This window comes from Ahaetulla prasina, chromosome 7 (genome assembly GCF_028640845.1).
Source record: "Ahaetulla prasina isolate Xishuangbanna chromosome 7, ASM2864084v1, whole genome shotgun sequence".
NCBI classification, from domain to species: Eukaryota; Metazoa; Chordata; class Lepidosauria; order Squamata; family Colubridae; genus Ahaetulla; species Ahaetulla prasina.
In genome coordinates, this window is record NC_080545.1 from 63,587,932 (window position 1) to 63,609,941 (window position 22,010).

The 22,010-nt window shown below is 39.6% G+C and overlaps 1 long non-coding RNA gene across 1 annotated transcript in view; it reads right to left on the reverse strand.

Moving 5' to 3' along the window:
* The window catches only part of LOC131201905 (uncharacterized), a 47,427-nt gene extending 35,423 nt beyond the window's left edge, over positions 1 to 12,004 (reverse strand). Inside the window, exon 1 of the long non-coding RNA XR_009156032.1 lies at positions 11,810 to 12,004. This is a non-coding gene — a long non-coding RNA (uncharacterized LOC131201905). The remainder of the gene's footprint in view (positions 1 to 11,809) is intronic.
* Positions 12,005 to 22,010: the final 10,006 nt, after the last annotated feature.

Here is a 22,010-nt window from a genome sequence, read left to right on the forward strand (position 1 = left end):
AAAAAAAAGGCACCTTTTCTCAAGCTGCAATCTGAAACTTGTACTGGTGTCTCTTCACCACATCATGTGATAATTGCCACTTCATTTCAAGTGCTCTCTACCCCTCTTACCTTGAACTAACCTATCCATCTGAAGAGATTCCCATGCACTCATATGTCTTCGTGCACATTAATCAATGGCTCTCTCTTTGTATCTTTGTCAAACTCTAAGCTTTCCATGTAACACAATGTTCCTGATGCAGTTATTATTTCTTTGCATTTCCTTGCCACAAGAAAGTTTCCAAAAGGAAATGCCTTCTTTCTTTGCTGTTCCAGGCCCATGTCATTTTTGAGTTAGGAGCACCAGAGAAAAAAGGAAGCAGAGACTTCTGGGAATTATTATGCATAGTTCATATTTGCTTAACAAGCAATTGAAAATACTTCTCCCTGAATTCAGTATTACTAAAATGGGCTGCAGAGTAGAACTCTCCATAATGGCAAAAAATTCTTGCTTTAATTTCTTCCATGGCAGCTGAAACTGTTTCTTTGGCTCCCTGAATTCCCATGTCATCCAGGAGAGAAGGCTGCATTTTTATGAGGACGGAGAAGAATTGGGAGATGTTTCAGATCTTAATGTCTATATTTCCTGTGAGGAATGAAAGGGTGAGATCTACTTTGATTACTGTTAGAACCCTAAAATTTAGCAATCACAGCCAGGTACCAAATAGAGCAGGGGTCTCCAACCTTGGCAAAGCTGGCTGAGGAACTCTGGGAGTTGAAGTCCACAAGTCTTAAAGTTGCCAAGGTTGGAGACCCTGAAATAGAGGCAATAGAATGTATCTGGCAAATAAGAGGTAATGCAGTTAGTGTTCAACTTATGACCACAATTGAGCCCAAATTTCTCTTGCTATGTGAGACATTTGTTAAGTGAATTTTGCCCATTTTGCAACCTTTCTTGCCACAGTTGTTAAGTGAATCACTGCAGCTGTTAAGTCAGTAAGGCAGCTGTTAAATGAATCGGGCGTCCCATTGACTTTGCTTGCAAGGATGTCACAAAAGGGGATCACATGACACACACACACCACAGTCACTGCAACTATCACAAATATGAGTCAGTTGCCAAGCATCTGAATTTTGATCATGTGATCACGGGGATGCTGCAATGGTCATAAGTGTGAAAAATGATTATAAATCTCTTTTTTCAGTGCCATTGTAACTTTGCATGGCCATTAAATGAAGTGTTGTAAGTCGAGGACTACCTGTATTAGATATTCCTGAACAAGACAGAGGAGACCCGACATGAAGTGATGGTCTCTTTCTGACAAGCAGCTCATCAGCACAATATTTTGCTTATTATTAAGTGTATTTGATTGCATTCTGAAGAACTCCAGAGACTGAAGGAATTGGGGAACAAATAGTTTTGTACATTTCACATCATCTGAAAAGAGAGTATTCTGAGAAGTACATTGGAAGGAAAATAAGGGCATAGTGGGTGAAAATCCAATAGTCACATCTTGGCCTAGAATAGGGGTCTCCAACCTTGGCAACTTTTAAGACTTGTGGAAGTCAACAAGTCTTAAAGTTGCCAAGGTTGGAAACCCCTGGCCTAGAATCATGTGAGCTTCTCAGGTTTTCAGCTTGGCTTTGAAGTTTCCAAAATTAGTAGAAGTGCCCTTAAAAATGTCACAGGTGCTGTCTTTATACAGAAATCTTTCACAATTAATATCAAATATTCACAGTACACGGTCTAGATCATTTTTCCAATCATTATCCAAATAGTCTTGGAGATTAATTGATTGATTAAATTTATATGCTGCCCATCTTATCTAGAGGCAATTCTAAGCAGCTTACAACCAAATAAAAAGCAACAAGATAAAACATTAAAAAAATCTTTATTCTTAATTCTTAGCCTTAATCAATACTGTCAGTGCTAAGGGATGATAGCGTCAGTTGAAAGTCCACCCACTTGAACAACTAAAATAAATGTGAATGATAGTTTCCTACTTTGGCACATACGCCCAATTGCACACCTGCAAAAATTGTTTGCAAAAATTTAAAGACTATGCTAAAGTTACTTAAACCATGTACTAAGATTGGCTTTGGAGGGTAAATTTCCACATCTCAAAACAGAACATCAACATTGTTTGTTGTTCAAATATGAAGCTTGTGCTCTCTCTTTCTTTCTTTTCTACCCAGATATGGGAGATGGAACTGACAACTATTCAGAATATTTCTAATGTGGCTGCCTTACATTGTTTCCTGATGCTATAGCTGCCCTTGATTTACAGCCAAATATTCCATTACCCTCTTAAAACAGCACAAAGTTGTATCTGTTAACAAAAGGAATAATTTCCATTGGTGAGCATCAAGCTATCCCATAGCTCAGAAAACTTGAAATTTATTGTACCACCATCTATGGAACACTTAGTATTGTTCTTTCATTCTGAATACAATAGGCAGAAGATCCAAAGCAGGATTAAAGTTGCTAAAATATATTATTCTCTTGTGCAAGCAACCAGGTATTTACCTCTGCCCTACCCAGAGTTTCCTCTTTATTAGTCTCAACAGAAACACACCCTAGTGACCCCTGGAACAAGTGAGGAATGCCAAAGTAGATTAACAGCAGCCCTGAAGTGGCAACCATGCATGTAATCCTCAAAGGAACATACAAGTCTTTCTTTATGTGGTGTGGAAAGCGCAAAGACATAAATGCTGAAGTTGAAGTTCGCTCAACACAAGCCATTGAAATCTGAAGTGAAAACGGCACCAGGATCTCTAACAATAGCAAAGATTTTATAAGAGCAGACATTCCCCCCAAAATATTAAAAAATAGTGCATCTTTCACTCTGAATGACATAACATAACCTTTACGTCATAAAACAGATGAAGATTAAAGTAGGAGGCAGAGACTGGCAACGTTGGGCACTACCAAGCATTTTTTATAAGGGGACTCATTTTTTACCTGGGAAGCTTCCTCTTCTTATCTCTTGCATCTTCTTCCCTGAGCCCCTGAAGATATCCTCAAGGAAATAAAATTAAAAACTAACAAAAATGAATAGTGTAATAATGACAATAATTTCCATTCTTACTCAGGAATGTGGTGGGAATAAACTGGAAGCAAAGAAGAAATTGATGCATAAGGGCAGATAGAAAGAGCAAGTCCTAAGAAGTTCTAATGAGGGTAGTGCTAGTTTTAACATTCTAGCATACATGTATTAATAAATAAACCTATTTTCCAAATCACCAGAAGGCAAGACAAGAAGCAATGGATGGAAGCTAACAAAGAAGAGAAACAACCTAAAACTAAGGAAAAATTTCCTAACAGTTAGACCAACCAACCAGTGGAATGGCTTGCCTTCAGAAGTTGTAGATGCTCCATTGCTGGAAGCTTTTAAGAAAAGACGGAACAATCATTTATCTAAAATGATATGGGGTCTCCTGCCTGAGCAAGGGATTGAACTAGAAGACCTCCAAGGACCATTCCCACTCTGTTATTCTGATATGTTCTCCCTCTAGGCATAAGAGGAGTTGGGACAATAGAAAAGGAAATGGAAAAGGCGGATCTCATTTCCAATTGGTCAAACAATAACTCTTTTGCCTGTATTAGATTTAAGAACAGAAATTCATCCACTTTCCAAATTGAGAATTTGAATCTTCCCTGCATAAACAGCCTGAGAAATGCTGTTTTTTTAAAAAAATCCAGATATAAGATTTTGTAAAACATTCCTTTCAAGCGCACATGCACAACAACATAGACTAGAATTCCACTGGATGTTCACTATCTTGATTCAGCTGTCATTGTGACATTGTGAATAACAAGTGATAGCCCCAGATGGTCCCATGGCCTTGTCAGAAGACTGCATTATAGTGCAGTGTGAGCACCCCTACCCCACTAAATGCACATGCTTTCAATCTTGCATACTTTTTTCTTATGTTCTGAGGGGCTATTTCCAAGATACATTCCTTACTCTTAAGGAATCTACCTGCCTTCCTATCTTTCCATAAGTAACTTCCAGAAGTTTGTTAATGCGAAGTTTAATCAGTCAGCATAATTGTAATTCTTATTCCTTAAACATCAGAGTATAAAATTCATTGGTAGAGTACGACACCCTCATCTCCAGGGAGAATCCCAAAATAGACCCTTGGATTTATGATAGACTTTCCTGTTCTCCTTTTTATGGGACATCCCTAACTATTATAGCAGTGGGTACAAATATATGAACACGGCATTAGTTTTGTCAAGTACTTTTGTTCCAATACAGTGGATTATAAAGTCAATATTCTTATCATATAAAATAGTAAGCTCACAGAGTGTACTTGCTTTCTTGTGTCTGGAGGGGCAGTGGCAATCATGCAAACATATATATATATATATATAAAAAATATGTTTTCTGAGGTTTTCGCGGGTGTTTGTATGTAGGTCTTTGGTTATTCGGGTTTTCTCCCGTGTAAAATTGGAAGTGTCTTGGCGATGTTTCGACGAAATCTCATTCGTCAACATTGCTCCCAGAAGCATGAAGCTGAAGCCTGAAGATGACGAATGAGACTTCGTCGAAACGTCGCCAAGACACTTCCAATTTTACATGGGAGAAAACCCGAATAACCAAAGACCCATATATAATATATAATATTATTATATTATTGCTCCCAGAAGCACGAAGCTGAAGCCTGAAGATGACGAATGAGACTTCGTCGAAACGTCGCCAAGACACTTCCAATTTTACACGGGAGAAAACCCGAACAACCAAAGACCTATATATATGTATATGTATATATACATATACATACACACACACACACACACACACACACACACACACACACACACACACCGTATTTTTCGGAGTATAAGACGCACTGGAGTATAAGAAGCATCTTAGTTTTTGGGGAGGAAAATAAGAAAAAAGCTGATTGGCAGGTGGATTGGCCTCCTGGAATACCCCCAATCAGCTGTTCCCAGAGGTGAATTTTAGCAACAGGTTCCTTGGTTGTTGAGCTCTGTGCCTTGCTTTTTTTTTTTTGCTTTTTTTTCTGCCTCTGAGACTCTGTTTCAGAAAAAACTTTTTTCTGCCTCTGAAAGCTTCCAAAACAGAGCTTCAGAAAAAAAGCCTCTGAAGCTCTGTTTGGGGGCTTCTTTTTTGAAGCTTCGTTTCTGATGCTTTTTTCAGTCTCTGAAACCTCTGTTTGAAAGCTGGGCGGGGCTACATTCGGAGTATAAGATACATCCAGATTTTCACCCTCTTTTTTGGGGGAAAAAGGTGCGTCTTATACTCTGAAAAATACGGGTATATATATTTGGGAATACCACAGGAGCAAAGGATTTTAGAATCCACTCTCACATCCTGATCTTGTTGTCCTGCAGTTTTCTTTGGTTTATGTCTTAACAGTTATTCATGTGGTTGCTTGAAGGTATCCGGCTATCCTGGCTTTGACTGATTTTCTCTGACATTGAAAAGATTTACAAGAAATATTTATGCCAAGTACATTTCTCAGGCACTGAAATTTAACTTGGCTGTTGCATATTACAGTTTTTGTTTGAAAATGGAAACCAAGATAATCTTATCTTCACCAAGGCAAAAGAATGGTGGAAAGTTTGCTTCTTCCACCCAAGTTTATCTGTCAGAATACTTTTCTTGTTTAAAGTTCAAATAACTTGCAACAAAAGTGCAGAAATATAAACTACTAATTTACAATTTATCACACCCATGCTGGCAAGGTACAGTAAGCTGCAGGCAATGGGTGCAGTCTCGAAAAGGGTGGAGTTTCAGTCTCATAGAACTAGTATTTGTCTAAATGTGATATGGGCACTCCTGTATGTCTCTAGGAGTGTGTGATATGTTATGGAAATTGGATGTCCCAATCCCTTTATTTTAATAGGCCTTTATTCCAAAGAGTATAGGATAGACTTAGTCAATTGGATACTTGTTTGTCCGTTCCATTTGGTCTTTCTACTCCATTGGGTACCTCAGAATTCACATTAAATTATAGGAATTTAATGTCAGACCTGGGAAGATGGTTCGTATAGTAGATTTCACTATTTCCACCTCCAAATATTATTTAGACAACACAGTAGAAGAAATGCCATAATCTTTGGGTATTTCTAGGCAAATGGTTTCTAGTACAACTGTGCAAAAAGACACTTTGCAACCATTCTGTCATTTTCTGTTTAATGTATTTATTTAACCAAGTCACACAACTGAGGCAATGGATTTTTCCTTTAGGTTTTTTTTTTTTTTTGAAAGAAAATGATAAAAGAAATAATAGGATAACTCAAAAGGCTTAGCAATGGAAAATGAATTACAGTTCCAACCACTAAATGAATGAAGTAAAAAAAAAAGTTATATTTCTTCTTGGTGAAATTTACTGATGTGAGGAATGCTTTTCTACCATTGAATGATCATTGCTCTAGGCAAATCTTCCCCTTCCCCTTCCTTTCTGCCTTCCATTGAGGACCTGTATACTGCACGAATCAAGAAGAGGGCCGTGAAAATATTTACAGACCCCTCGCATCCTGGACATAAACTGTTTCAACTCCTACCCTCAAAACGACGCTATAGAGCACTGCACACCAGAACAACTAGACACAAGAACAGTTTTTTCCCGAAGGCCATCACTCTGCTAAATAAATAATTCCCTCAACACTGTCAGACTATTTACTGAATCTGCACTACTATTAATCGTTTCATAGTTCCCATCGCCAATCTCTTTCCACTTATGACTGTATGACTATAACTTGTTGCTGGCAATCCTTATGATTTATATTGATATATTGATCATCAATTGTGTTGTAAATGTTGTACCTTGATGAACGTATCTTTTTTTTATGTACACTGAGAGCATATGCACCAAGACAAATTCCTTGTGTGTCCAATCACACTTGGCCAATAAAAATTCTATTCTATTCTATTCTATTCTATTCTATTCTATTCTATTCTATTCTATTCTATTCTATTCTATTCTATTCTATTTCCCTTCCCTTCCCTTCCTTTCTGCCTTCCATTGAGGACCTGTATACTGCACGAATCAAGAAGAGGGCTGTGAAAATATTTACAGACCCCTCGCATCCTGGACATAAACTGTTTCAACTCCTACCCTCAAAACGACGCTATAGAGCACTGCACACCAGAACAACTAGACACAAGAACAGTTTTTTCCCCGAAGGCCATCACTCTGCTAAACAAATAATTCCCTCAACACTGTCAGACTATTTACTGAATCTGCACTACTATTAATCGTTTCATAGTTCCCATCGCCAATCTCTTTCCACTTATGACTGTATGACTATAACTTGTTGCTGGCAATCCTTATGATTTATATTGATATATTGACCATCAATTGTGTTGTAAATGTTGTACCTTGATGAACGTATCTTTTTTTTTATGTACACTGAGAGCATATGCACCAAGACAAATTCCTTGTGTGTCCAATCACACTTGGCCAATAAAAAATTCTATTCTATTCTATTCTATTCTATTCTATTCTATTCTATTCTATTCTATTCTATTCTATTCTATTCTATTCTATTTCCCTTTCCCTTTCCCTTTCCCTTTCCCTTTCCCTTCCCTCCCCTCCTTTTCTTCTTTTGACTACTTTAACAAAAAGAACAATTTTCAGTTTGAAAATTGACCATTTAGTTAGTCTTCAGGCATTATAGCTCCTTTTTGACGAAAATCATGCCAATTCAATCATTTGGCTGGAAAATGAGCATAGCGAGAATGCAAAAAATTATCCCATATTGTAGTTGATTTTCTTTCCCGCTGTAACTTTGATTCATATCTGAGACATTCAAGGCCCACGGCACACACCCTGCAAGAACTCCTTTTGCACTTTCAGGTTCCTGCTTTAATGATCGTAATGCTTCCCTCATGTCCCTCTCTTTCCCTGACTGCAGTGGGTGGAGAAGTGGTCAGATATTAACAATTGTTCTTCTTTTCAATATGCAGCAGTGAATCACATGACAAGTTTTCAAACCCCTTGCCAGCTGCCAGGGTCTCGTTTTAGCATTTGAAACTGATATAGATGTACAACTTTCTGAATCTTTGAGTAAAGATAGAGAATTGCAAGGCTGGAGGATCTTCTGGAATAAAATAAAACAAAACAAAACAAAAAATGATCTAGGATGTAGTGAAAGAAAAGATGGTTTTCAGCATAGTAAATCTATGGAAGTAAACAGGATATCATAAACTAGATTTTTCAATATTTCCTTTTTGATTTTTAAAAAAATCTCATGTCTTTAATGTCTTCGGCTTGCTATTTCTTACTCCTTTTCTATACTTTGCACAATGTTATGTTTCCTCTAAGGGAATAATGTGATGGGTATGAATATAATTGCGAACCATGGGTCAATTAAAATGTTGCCCAGTCTCCTTGCAAACAATGTGTCTTCTATACATTTGTATTCATGAAAATGAGATCATGTACATAAGATAAACACACGCAGATAGAAAAATATATGCAATGCATAATGTAAGGACCTATCTTCTGTTCCCAAACTCAAATTCATTGTCAATCCTGCCATCGGATCTCCATTTTACTATTTAGAGGGCGGCTATAGAAATCAAGCAAATAAATAAATATTTATACATACGATTTTATCCACCCCTCATTCTGGAGGCACTTTAGGCCAGGGGTCTCTAACCTTGGCAACTTTAAGCCTGGAGGACTTCAACTCCCAGAATCCCCCAGCCAGCAAAGCTGGCTGGGAAATTCTGGGAGTTGAAGTCCTCCAGGCTTAAAGATGCCAAGGTTGGAGACCCCTGCTTTAGGTAGTTTACAAATCTTTAGAAACAGTAAAAACAACAATAAAGAAACAATAATAAATGTCAATAAATCATTATACTATAAATTAAAAGTTCCATTAATACATTGACTAATGTAGGTGCCAAGGCTTCAAAGCTAACTCTTGTAGATCCTCTAGGACAGGGGTCTCCAATCTTGGCAACTTTAAGACTTGTGGACTTCAACTCCCAGAGTTCCTCAGCCAGAGTTCCTTCGCTCTAGGAGAATCAGTTTTTTTACCAGCTTCCAGAAGGCCATGAGCATGGAAGCCATCCTTCCTTCTGGCAACAGGTTGTTCCATTAGGAGATGAGAACTTCCACAGAAGAAGCCTTTACAGGGCCTCCTCCTGCCATACCTCTTAAGTTAGTGCAACCAGCTACCTAGGCTTTTGGTAGTCACCAGCATATTGAATTGCACTTTCAAATATATTGATAACTAGTGCAGCTCTCATAGCAAGTAACATAGCATGTAACAGTATTGTGGTTATCAAATAAGCATGTAGACCAGGGGTGTCAAACTCACATCGGTTTTTTTAAAATTTGAATTTATATCCCGCCCTTCTCCGAAGACTCAGGGCGGCTTACATTGTGTTAAGCAATAGTCTTCATCCATTTGTATATTATATACAAAGTCAGCTTTTATTGCCCCCAACAATCTGGGTCCTCATTTTACCTACCTTATAAAGGATGGAAGGCTGAGTCAACCTTGGGCCTGGTGGGACTTGAACTTGCAGTAATTGCAAGCAGCTGTGTTAATAACAGACTACTTAGTCTGTTGAACCACCAGAGGCCCTTATGGCATTGTCATGTGATGTATCACAACTTTTCCTCTCTTCGCTAAACTGGGCATGGGCATGGCCAGTGTGTGATGCATCTGGCCCGTGGGGTGCGAGTTTGACACCCCTGATGTAGACCTTTCCATTCTGCACCAGCTAAAGTTAGCAACCCATTCTGAGTTGATTGTAGTAATGAAACTGAAAGATGGCAAGACACAAGTACCTATCTTCAGGGAATCTTGTTTCCACCTGCTCTTTACACAAGAGCCCAGAATACAGGAAAGTCTCAAGTTGCAAGCCTTCTTTCTGGAAAGTATGGCCCCATCAAGAATCAAAATTGGTACAATCCTAGAACCAATAGGTTTCTTAATTAAAAGCAACTCCATCTTGCTTGGATTGAATCAGTGTGTTTTACTCTGTCCAACATCTGTCCTTACAGTCCTCAGGCACCAAATCAAAGTTTCCACTGCATCTCTCACTGATAACAGGATACAGATGAATAATGGAATACCATCACCATATAGATGCTATCTTACCCTAAACAAATGACTAATCTCTCCCAATGGCTTCATGTATTCAATTTTTTGAAGGAGTCCAGAAAAGAAATCAAAACTGTGAGTTTTCTGTTTTATGTTCCTCATCTGAAATCAAACTCCAGTCTAGATTGGTCTAGATAATTAGTATTGTCTAGACCTCTCTAAAGTTATAGCCCCATAATATTCTCAAACTACTTCCTAAAACTACATACACCATTTATACTCTCTGTTGATTATTCAATGTAAATTCTTCCTGGACCAGGGTAAATCAGTAGATTTAGGGTAAAGTAGTTGTACTTTGTTCCTCTTGAAATCAGTGGAACATAAATGATGAGCAACAAAGAGACCTTTAATGCAATTAAGTTGTGATTGGACTTGATGACCTTTCAAGTATCTTCCAGCTCACATGTTACATGTCTGAATCCATTTTGACTGTTACGACAATTGTTCATCCTTATAAATTGATGTCACTATTTAAAACTTTAAGTGACCCAGTTTGGAGAGGCCATGTCCAAGTTTCTGAATAAAAGTTAACCCATCACCCTTAGAAATCCACAGGCCTAAACTGAGACATTTAAAATAAAAATATGGTGAAGAATAATTTGAATGATAGCTTTTAAAACAAATGATACTTTACAAAGTAGTTAAAGCAGCTTGGTCAATATTGTGCAGTAGTTAAGTAATGGGTTTGCACATCCTGTTTTCAGATTTTAATTGAAGGTTTTCTTCATTACATGACCTCTGAGACACTCACCTGGTATTTTGTCCTAGTCTTGAGATAACACTTCTAATATACTACAACATTTATTTTATTTTGTTTAATGTTATATCTGTTGCTTGTATTGTTATTTTCACATGACATTATAAGCTGCTTTTACAAAATGGTTTTACGCAGAAGAAAAAGTTGTAGTTTATAATATCCATATCTGTATGCCATAAAGCAAAATAATTTTGAAATAATTTTTGTAATTATTTGGCCCTTTTTTTCATTGCCATTTATACTGGGACCTGTCAGTCTTTCAATGCACACAAACAAAAACTAACAAACAGAACTTCAGTTACATTCATTACCACCATTTTGACTTTTTACGACCACACCTAGTGGACATATCTGACCAAACCAGCTTTAATCATTCATCAGCAGATTCTCAAGGAATGCTAGTGATACACACCACTGGCAATTTATCAGCTAATCAACACTCTTAAAATATCCTGCCTCCCTTCATCTGGTTAACTGCAGAGACAGACATGTCCCTATTTTGAAATAATGAGCTCCAAGTTAATGCTAATGATGTTTAGTGTTTTACATCTGTGGAAAAATCTTTCCAAGATAAAATTATCTTCTAACATTACAGTCTCATCCAGTTCGGTTGCTCTTATTCCAAAGAGAATAGATATAGGATTGCAGCCAATTCTTACAATAGTTATTGGCTTTGTTTGGTTTAACACATGTACTCCATAAAAAGAAAGAAGATGAAGCCATCTCCCACTAAAAGACATTTCTTTTCCGTAGTCCCAATTTCATCATGTAGGGAAGCATTTTGGTTATTGAACCAATACAGAGAAATTACTTGTGAGATTTAATTTTTTAAATTTTTTTTAAAATTTGCATTTATATCCCGCCCTTCTCCGAAGACTCAGGGTGGCTTACACTATGTCAAACAATAGTCTTCATCCTTTTGTATATTATATACAAAGTCAACTTATTGCCCCCAACAATCTGGCTCCTCATTTTACCTACCTTATAAAGGATGGATGATCCTATGCATACCTGATGATCCTATGCATACCTGATAATGAGGACATTATTCTCCTGTAGGAGATTAGCATACGTAAAGCAATCTGCTAGACTTAACAGTATTGAATAAGTTAGGATTCAGTGAAGGAACACTGACTCCAAAAATTCCCTGAATGACATCCTCAGGAGGTCGTCTTATTTGTGCTATCCATGACTTTGAACTGGATGCATTGGTTTTATGTCAGGCTGTTCTTAGCAGCTTGGTTCTCCCCCTTGCCAAGTTTTTTTTTATGAGTCACAGTGCTCAAAAAGTTCATTTGGATAGACATACCCATAGATTAGATTTCAAAAGGAGAAACTTCCAAAGAAATTCTTCAAATTTAAATGACCTCCAGATGTGAATATTTCCTCCTCCCATTTGGAACAGAGGATTCCCGGAATGCTGCTCTGCAATGGAAAAGGCTACCATTTCTAAGGTACAAATACAGCTATAAACCAGTGGTGAAATCCAATTTTTTTTTTACCACCAGTTCTGTGGGTGTAGCTTGGTGGGCATGGTGTGGCTTGGTGGGCGTGGCAGGGGAAGGATACTGCAAAATCCCCATTCCCTTTCAACTCCTGGGGGAAGGATATTGCAAAATCTCCATTTCCACTGCACTCTGGGGCCAGCCCAGTAGTTCTCTGAACTACTCAAAATTTCTGCTACCGGTTCTCCAAACTGTTCAAAATTTCTGCTACCAGTTCTCCAGAACCTGTTGAATTTCACCCCTGCTATAAATCCCAGCCAAGAGTTAGGGTTTTCTGTATCTCTTTGCTGCCTACTATAATATGAGGGGCCGCGGTGGCTCAGGGGCTAGGACGTTGAGCTTGTCGATTGAAAGGTCAGCAGCTCAGTGGTTCGAATCCCTAGTGCTGTCGTGTAATGGGGTGAGCTCCCGTTACTTGTTCCAGCTTCTGCCAACCTAGCAGTTTTGAAAGCACGTAAAAATGCAAGTAGAAAAAATAGGGACCACCTTTGGTGGGAAGGTAACAGCGTTCTGTGCGCCTTTGGTGTTGAGTCATGCTGGCCACATGACCACAGAGACATCTTTGGACAGCGCTGGCTCTTCGGCTTTGAAATGGAGATGAGCACCACCCCCTAGAGTCGGCAGCGACTAGCACGTATGTGCGAAGGGAACCTTTACCTTTACCTATAATATGAGGAAGACAAAAATTGACCTTCAATGCAATTGAAGAAAAGGGGGAAGAGACAGAATAAAAAATCAGATGCTGTGGGGGAAAAAAATGAACTATTTGGAACATTTGAGAGTATGCACCATTTCTAAAATAATATTCCCCCTTTCTTTTTCATAATCAGGGCATTCAGTCTTACATTCTGAAATTCCTCCTGGGATATTTGACAAAGAGTTGGAAAGCAAACAATGATAGTAAAGCTGAAATTATGTTTGGCAGCATCTGCTGTGTTCATAATGTATTTTTAAATGGATTTCCTGTTTAATATTGAATAGATAGTGCATATGTTTTTACTGATTTTATTAATTTACTAAAAATTCAAACTGCTCAATAGCCAAAGCTCTGTCTTGGCAATTTCAATAAAATATACTAAAATGCAGTTGGAAGAAAGACGTATACAATAAATAAAATGCAAACTAAAGCACTATCTAAACTAGACAAAAACAAGGTAGTTTAAAATCTAAAGCAATAAAATATAATTACTGTAAAATAGTATAGTATAGTAGTATATAGTAGTAAAATAGTAAGACAGTGGTGAGAATGGTTGGTCATGTCAACATGGACTCTGTTGAACATTTGTTATGGTGTTATGAAGGCTTTTGAGGTTGTGGAAGATATGCTGGCTCATTGGTGATCCACATGTCTTTCCCAGGCTGGCTTTGGTGGCAAACTTAGCTGCCTTGAATTGGATAGGAAGCTTTGGCAGGGATGGTGAGAATGTTCTGCCCACTGGAGACTGTGTCATCTTGTTGTACGCAATGATAAATATGCCCAGCCATGTTTTTGCTATGCTTGTAACAGCAGCGGTGTGATAGACTGACTTGTGCCGGGGACAGATGATGCAACAGAATATTTCCCATAGTTCCATATCAAGAGGCCACCCATGAGATTATCTGAGACCCTGAGAGACTGTTTGATTTAATCTTTGAGGGAATTGGATGGTTGGGATTGGCTGAGCTGGGAAGGGGTAGTGGCAGTGTAAGGCTGGTTTTGGAAGGCTGCTAGGGACTCTTTCCCTTGTGGAAGCCATTTTACCTTTGGTCTCAAAGTCATGTCCTGGATGATGGAGGTTTTCTTTATAGAGGTTGATTACTCATGGGTAACCTCTGTCAGGGGAATTGATGAGTACAGGTGGTAAATGGATTGGCAGGTACCGCTAGCCAGCTAGTGAGAGTGGCTGGTAGGGGAGACTATAGTTTGTAGGTTGTAGAAAAGATGGTGGTTCATCTGAGTCTCCTATGATGTTGTGAAAGCTTGAACTAAAGTGCTTGGAAAACTCAGTTCCCTGCTTACAGAATCACAGGGTTAGAGAGATCTTTGGAGATCATCAGATTCAACCCCCTGCCCAAGGGATGAGTCTTCATCCCATGTCAGACAAATTATTGTTCAATCTTTTGAAAATCTCCAGTGGTTGAACACCCACAGTTCCAGGAGGCAAGCTGTTCAACTGGTTAATAGTTCACACCATCAGGAAATTCCTCCTTATTTCCAGGTTGGATCTCCCTCTGAGGAGCTTCCCATTACATCTTGTCCTACTCTCAGGTCCTATGGAGAATAAATCAATGTCCTCAGTCTTGAGGCAGTCGCCTCAAGTATTGGAAGAGCACTGAGATGTCTCCTCTGGGTCTTCTGTTCATTAAACTAATCATAGTTCATTTAGCCCTTCTTTGTAGGATTTAGCCTCCAGACCCTCTATCTGGAGGATGTCAAACTCTGGCCTGAGGGCCGGATGTGTGACATGCTGGTCACACCCACGCCCGGTTTAGCAAAGGGGAAAAAAGTCCCGATACATCATGTGATACCGCCATGATGACCTGAGTTTGACACCCCTGCTCTATCATCTTAACTGCTCTGCTCTGCACTCTTTCTAGGACCTTAGTATCTTTTCTGTACTGTTCTAGCTAGAATTGTATGCAGTATTCCAAATGTGGCTTCACTAGTGCAGTATAGAACAGGACTGTCACATCCTGTTCTATACTGTCACATCCTGTTCTATACACATCTTTATACCAGGGGTGATATCCAGCAGGTTCTGACAGGTTCTGGAGAACCAGTAGTGGAAATTTTGAGTAGTTCGGAGAACTGGCAAATACCACCTCTGGCTGGCCCCAGAGTGAGGTGGGAATGGAAATTTTGCAGTATCCTTACCCCAGGAGTGGGGAGGGAATGGGGATTTTGCAGTATCCATCCCCTGGAGTGGTGTGGGAATGGAGATTTTGCAGTATCCTTCCCCTGCCACACCCACCAATTCACACCACGCCCACCAAACCACGCCCACAGAACTGGTAGTAAAAAAATTTGGATTTCACCACTGCTTTATACTATCCTTGTGTTGATACAGTCCAGGATTGCGTTGGCTTTTTTGGCAGCTGCTGCACCCCATAGATCATACTAAAGTGATGGTCCACCAGGACACCTGTATTCCTCTCATAGGCAGTAGTGTTGAGCTAGGAACTACCTATCCTTTACCTGTGCATATTTGCCTGTCTGGGCCAACTTTAATGCTGTGATTAAGCATAGGACTTTCTCGTGCAGTTTTGTATTTTTTGCCATTGAATGAATGATACACCCCTATTTTGAGTTTACTATGGTCATCATTACTATAGAATATACTAGTGTTGAGGTAAAGGTTTACTCCAGGCTATGATATGAATTGAATTTGGGTTGAAATCAGTTTGCAACAGAAGATACTACACAAATATACATTATTTATTTAATTGGGGGTGGGGTGGGGTGGGAGATTTAATAATCTGTTTGTGAAACATTGTTACAAAATTTTCTTTTCTTTTTAGAGAAGTTATGAATGACAAACAGAGAAAGAGCTGTATTACTTGAAATGTAAGTAGGAACTCCTCCTCTTTGGCCCAGAAACAAATGTGAAAGCATCTCAGGTATGCAGTTACTTTAGGTGTTCCTGATCTATGCATTTCTCTCACACCCAACTCTTCTTTCCAGCCCATTCCTCCTCTTCTCTGTGTGCACAAGCCTTTGTCAACAAAAAAGGAATCTCAATGGTGACATAGCTATCACACTTACAGATGGAAACCACAGGTAATGCAACCACATTAACCAAAGCAGTAAATTGACAGATTAATTCATCCGGCATGACAAAATGGCCAATATGCCTTCTTTTACTCCCGAAAAACACGAGAGCACAATACAGAAACAGCTGTGGCAAAACTTCCATACTTCTTTAGGGCACAGCAGCTCTCGCAGCAATTTTATTGCAGTCAGCTGGCCTTTAGTCTTGTTGCTTATCCATCTGTTTTCTGTTGATACTATTCCTTCATGTTTAGATCCTAATAAAATCTGCCTTGATCCTGCGTTTTCCTCCTTTCCAAGCTCTTTCTATCAGTTGTTCCTTCTGCTCCTCTCCTCTTCTACACAATAGATAACTTGCCTCACTCTCTTTATCCCATTCCTGACTTACTGGTACCTTTTTTTTCTTTAGAACTGGCAACTCCTTTTCACTCTTCTAGAAACTTTTGCCCAAATTCTACGTAGCTTATCTTTTCTTTTGACAGTTTGCAATGTCTTTACACCACTGCTGTCCTGTCAATAATGGAAATTGTATTTTCTCAAACACAATTGCAGGCTTCACAATCTACTTTACATGGGACATTCCAGCCTAGAATGCACATGGTTTGACAGAAGGGCTTGAATCTGTCCATTATCTGCAGGATATAGCCAGTGTTTTCAAACTGCTGGAATAGCTAAGTAATAATGGCATCCAAGCCATTGACACCCCAAGCATAGTCTATGGCAGAAGTCTTCAAACTTGGCAGCTTTAAGACTTGTGGGCTCCAATGGCTATGCTGGATATTCTGGGAGTTGAAGTCCACAAGTCTTAAAGCTTTGGGGACCTCTGGTCCATGGGATAGGAATACAAGAGTAACATATTGGGTTAATTTACCTAATTGTAATAAAACAAACCGGCTTAGTAAGTTGTCTGAACAGTATTTTCTCTGAGCCATGTTGCTGTTTCTTCCTTGTTATGTGTTTCTAACTCCATTTTAAAACATTCAAAATAATTTCTGTTAAATTTGGAGCCCGTGGGAATGTCTTTGTCTATTACTTTCAACACTCTGCCATGTGAGTAGGATGTCTGACAAAGTTGTTTCATATCAAAAAAACAAAAAACAAAAAAAACAAGCTGTGAGATATTCTGCCTTTGGTTTGAAAAAGTAATTTTCTAGCTTCAGCTTTCTGTTAGTACAGGTGAGAGGAGCCAAAGATCCTCAAAGACTCGTGAGAGACATGCATCCTTCAAAAAGCTACCCTGGAGTCATATTTATACATTAATGGGGGAACACAGTTTAATTCATGAAAGAAACTTTAGTTGATTAGCTACACCAACTGAGACAGTAAAGCCTCCAGCTGGAATTGCTACCCTATTTCTATAATGCCTCATATCTTTATCTTATGCTACTTCTATGGTGTGTACAATTTAAAAGTTAAGAAAATATAGAAGACTTAGCCTAAATATATACAGCATTGAGAAGTAAGTCGGATCAGTTTTATAATTGCAGTTTTCCTCCCTTTTTAAACCATATTGCCTGCTCCACTTCTGCCACACACTCTAAATATGCTAAAGCTGAAAAAATGTTGCACTCCATCCTGTAATCCTGAGATTTGACTACATCTGGAAAATGAAATATACAATATGCAGTGTGTTGGGTATGAATTAACAATGATGGGAGGACTGAGGTAAGCTAGCTTTAAACGCAAACAGGCTTGCAAAATCATACTATTACACTAATCATACTGTAGAAAGTAATCATAGCTTATTAGGCAAGCATCTGCTTTTATAATAGGCCTTTCCTTTTCCAAGTTCCAAATTTCCCTCCACTAAAATATCCGTTTCACATTTTCCCGTTAAAAATGCTTGCATATTTCTATGCTGAATCTCAGAAAATCATTTCCTGCCCATATGGTCATAAAATAGAATGACAATACAGTGCAAAAAAGCAAGAAAAGAAAACTGACTATAAATGAAGATGAGGAAAAGGTGCATTAATTGATATAATGAAATGAAACAATAGGACAGGAACGGTAGGCACTTTTGTGCTCTTATGCACGCCCCTTATAGTCCTCTTAGGAATGGGGTGAGGTCAATAGTAGACAGTTTTTGGTTAAAGCTTTTGGGATTTTGAGAAGAGACCACAGAGTCAGGTAGTGTGTTCCAAGTGTTAATAACTCTGTTGCAGAAGTCATATTTTCTGCAATCAAGATTGAAGCGCTTAACATTAAGTTTAAATCTGTTGTTTGCTCTTGTATTATTGTGATTGAAGCTGAAGTAGTCTTCAACAGGAAGGAAATTGCAATAGATAATTCTATGAGTTAAGCACAGGTCTTGTCGGAGTTTGCGGAGTTTTTTTCTCAATTCTCAATCTATTGTGGGAGTCTATTGTGGGAGTCAATCTATTGTGGGAGTCTATTGTGGGAGTCTATTGTGGGAGTCGGCGGAGTTTTTTTCTCAATTCTCAATCTATTGTTGGGGTTGTGGGGTTGGGTGAGAGTCAAATGAGTGTGTTGCTTCCTCTCCTCTGGTTGAGAGCTGGGGAGGAGGAGAGTGGATCCCTGTGTGGTGGGTGAGAGCATGGCTGTTATGAACTGAATGGATGTATAGTGAATGTGTTGGGGGATATAGGGGTGCTGGGTGTGACCCTTCTGCTGCAGTGAAGAAGGGGTGGTGTGGGCTTGAGGGCACTGAGAGTAGTGCCTGTTGGGTTCATCTTACCTTTGACTGTTTGCCAGTTGGAGGAGGTTCTCTTTTAGATCAATAAAAGAGTGTTGAAGATGGAATGGCTGGCAGGGAAGTCAAGGTAGGGCAGTGTATTTCAGTGGAGTTGGGTAACTGGAGATGTGGGATGCAAGGGGGAAGCCAATCACTTGGAATGAGGCCTTGGTATTTAGTACCGGTCTCTTAAGGGCTCAGTGGCTCAGTGGCTCAGTGGCTAAGATATTGAGCTTGTCCATTGAAAGTTTGGCAGTTCAGCGGTTCAAATCCCTAGTGCCGCATAATGGGGTGAGCTCCTGTTACTTGTCCCAGTTTCTACCAACCTAGCAGTTCGAAAGCATGTAAAAAATGCAAGTAGAAAAATAGGGACCACCTTTGGTGAGAAGGTAACAGTGTTCTGTGTGCCTTTGGTGTTTAGTCATGCTGGCCACATGACCACAGAGACGTCTTCGGACAGCCCTGGCTCTTTGGGTTTGAAATGAAGATGAGCACCGCCCCCTAGAGTTGGGAATGACTAGCACATATGTGCGAGGGCAACCTTTACCTTACCAGTCTCTTACTCCACCCCCTTGAAGTCACCTCTTTTACCTGGTCAGCAAATCTGTGATGGCCCCAGTTTTAGGCTGATGCTTTTAAATGTCAGGTCAGCCTGTAATAAGGGTTGCCTTATTCCTGACTTGATTCTTGTAGAGAAGGCTGAACTGGCTTGTATCACAGAGATTTGCTGGTCCCAGAGGGAGGTGTTTCTCTCTCTCAGAAATGTGCCCAGCAGGTTATTGAATAGGACACCAGCTTGACTACAGGGGTGGGGAGGGATGTATGGCTGTTGTCGTTAGAGATTCTCTGGTAGTCGCAGGAGCATGGCTCCACAAGTGCCCGGCTATGAGACCCTTTTTCTTAGGTTGGGCTCAAGGCATCAGATGGAATTGCTGCTGCTGTACCAACCTCCCTGCTGCATGGCAGCTTCCCTACCCGCCCTCCTGGACCTCACTGCAGGCCTGACAGTAGAGTTCCCCAGGCTTATAATTCTGGGGGACTTCAATCTACCATCCCTGGGATAGGTTAGGAGGTAGCTTGGGATTTCATGGAAACCATGATTTTCATGGGCCTGTCCTAGGTTATCCAGCGCCCAACCAGGTGGTCAGCAACCTGATTGGATGTTCTTGTTGGAGCAGGGCCTTTGTGTCCTGGAATTGGTGGAACTACCTTTGCTACCCATGTCAAGATCAGATCACAATGAGTTTCTGTAGAGCTGTATCCCCCAGATAGGCAGGACTTATTAGATCAGTCTGCCCCCAGTGACTAATGGACCCGGATGGGTTTCAGAAGGAATTGGGAGTTATAACTGCAGGCCTACTGCATAGTCCTGTTGAGCTATTATTCACTTCTTGGAATAGGTAGGTAACTGAGGCTCTGGATAGGATTGTGTCTGTGCAACTTCTCCTAACCCATAGATCCCTTCATCTCCTGTGGTATATGAAGGAATAAAGAGGGATGAAATGGATGATTATTTCAAGTCAATGGGCTAATATATAGATTTTGGAGTGGACTTTCTGTGTGGGGAAGTCTGCAACTGTTGTGTAAGTCCAATAATCAGAATCAATTCTTGGATATAGTTTTTTTTTTAATTCTAAATTCATATCTTTTTTACCAATTCTAGTTGATAAATCTCAGGGTATTAGGTAAAAATAAAGAATATTCTCTGTGTTCAAAGTCTGCTTGAATGATATGCATTAATTAGCAACATGCAGCACACCAAAATAAAAATATTTTCTTGTATTTGTATCTTGCTTGTGAAAAAAAAATGAAATACAGCCTTCCCTCCTCTTACCCAGCAATAAATGACATCAATGATACTGGTCTATTTCTCATGTCTATTTTCAATGAATGAAGAAAGAGTGGTAGAAACAGCATCTTTCTAAAATGCATGTCTTTTTAAATTTTCAAAAGGAATTTTATTTGCACAGAGTGTAATGTTTGATAAAATGTTAACCCCAAATTTTTAGAATTTAGAGATAAGATTTCTAAATTATGAGATGAAAGGATACCCTTGAAGATTCTTTTTAATTTTTAAGAAAATGATTAGGTATTAAAATAAGAGTTGGGATGACCAACAGTGAAGGGTAAATATTTAGAAGATCAAACATTAAAAGTGCCTCTTCTAAAAGTAAAGGATTGTGAGTTTTGAATGAATTCCTCCTGAAGCTGCAAATGAACTACTCCATTCTTCTAACTATAGAAAGCCCAGATGATAATTATGGGCTCTGTGTTCAGGTTAGTAAAATAGGTAAGTAAATAATGAGTTAGAACTGTGTATCAGTTACTTTTAATTAATGTTTTAGAAGTATCTGGGAAAGGGATTAGAATGATATTGTTATTAACAACAGGAAAAGATTATATGTTGTCTCTGAATCTCTCTTTCTTGCATGGGAAACATTAAAAAAAAAACACCTTCCACCCTCCCATAGATGAGGATGGGGGGCTTTCAGCTATGGATCTGCAGAAGAGCACTTGCCTTACATTTTTAAAGGGCTTTACATGGAATAGTAACAAAAACATTCTAGAAAACAGAAGAATGTAGGCTGTTTTGTGTACTCAGGTGGCATCTCTTTAAAATGCTAAATACAGGTGGTACTAAGTTGGCCCTTAACATTGTTTTCAGCAGGGCTGTCAAATTCCCGGCCCATGGACCGGATACATCATGAGTTGGCCACACCCACATCCAGTTTAGCAAAGGGGAAAAAAGTCCCGATACGTCACATGATGCTGCCATGATGATGTGAGTTTGACACCTTTGCTCTATAGCAGAGTGTTGTGACTCGTCCTCCCTCCTCTCCTCAGCCGGGCCTCTCCCATCTCCAACCGGGCCTTTTATCAGACTCTGAGTCTGATAATGAAGATGAACAGCCTGTCATGCCTCCAGCCCCTGGCCCTGGCCCCATGCCCAGAGAGGATTCCAGGAGTGAAAGGACAAGCCCGATAAACCTCATTCATACAGCGTGTGTTCCTTTGGCTCAGCCTTCAGAGCAGGAAGCCAGCCAGGTGCTGGAATTACTCGGCCCTACTCCCTCTGACCCCTCCCTTTCCCAGACGCTGACAGCATATCCAGCTGAAGACAATTCAAAGTGGGAGGACCCTCACTTCCGGAGATCTGAGAGGTGATGCCAGCAGAAGGAGGGGTGGGGCAGGCCTGGATAAATGCTGAGTCATGGAGCCACACCCCACAGCCTA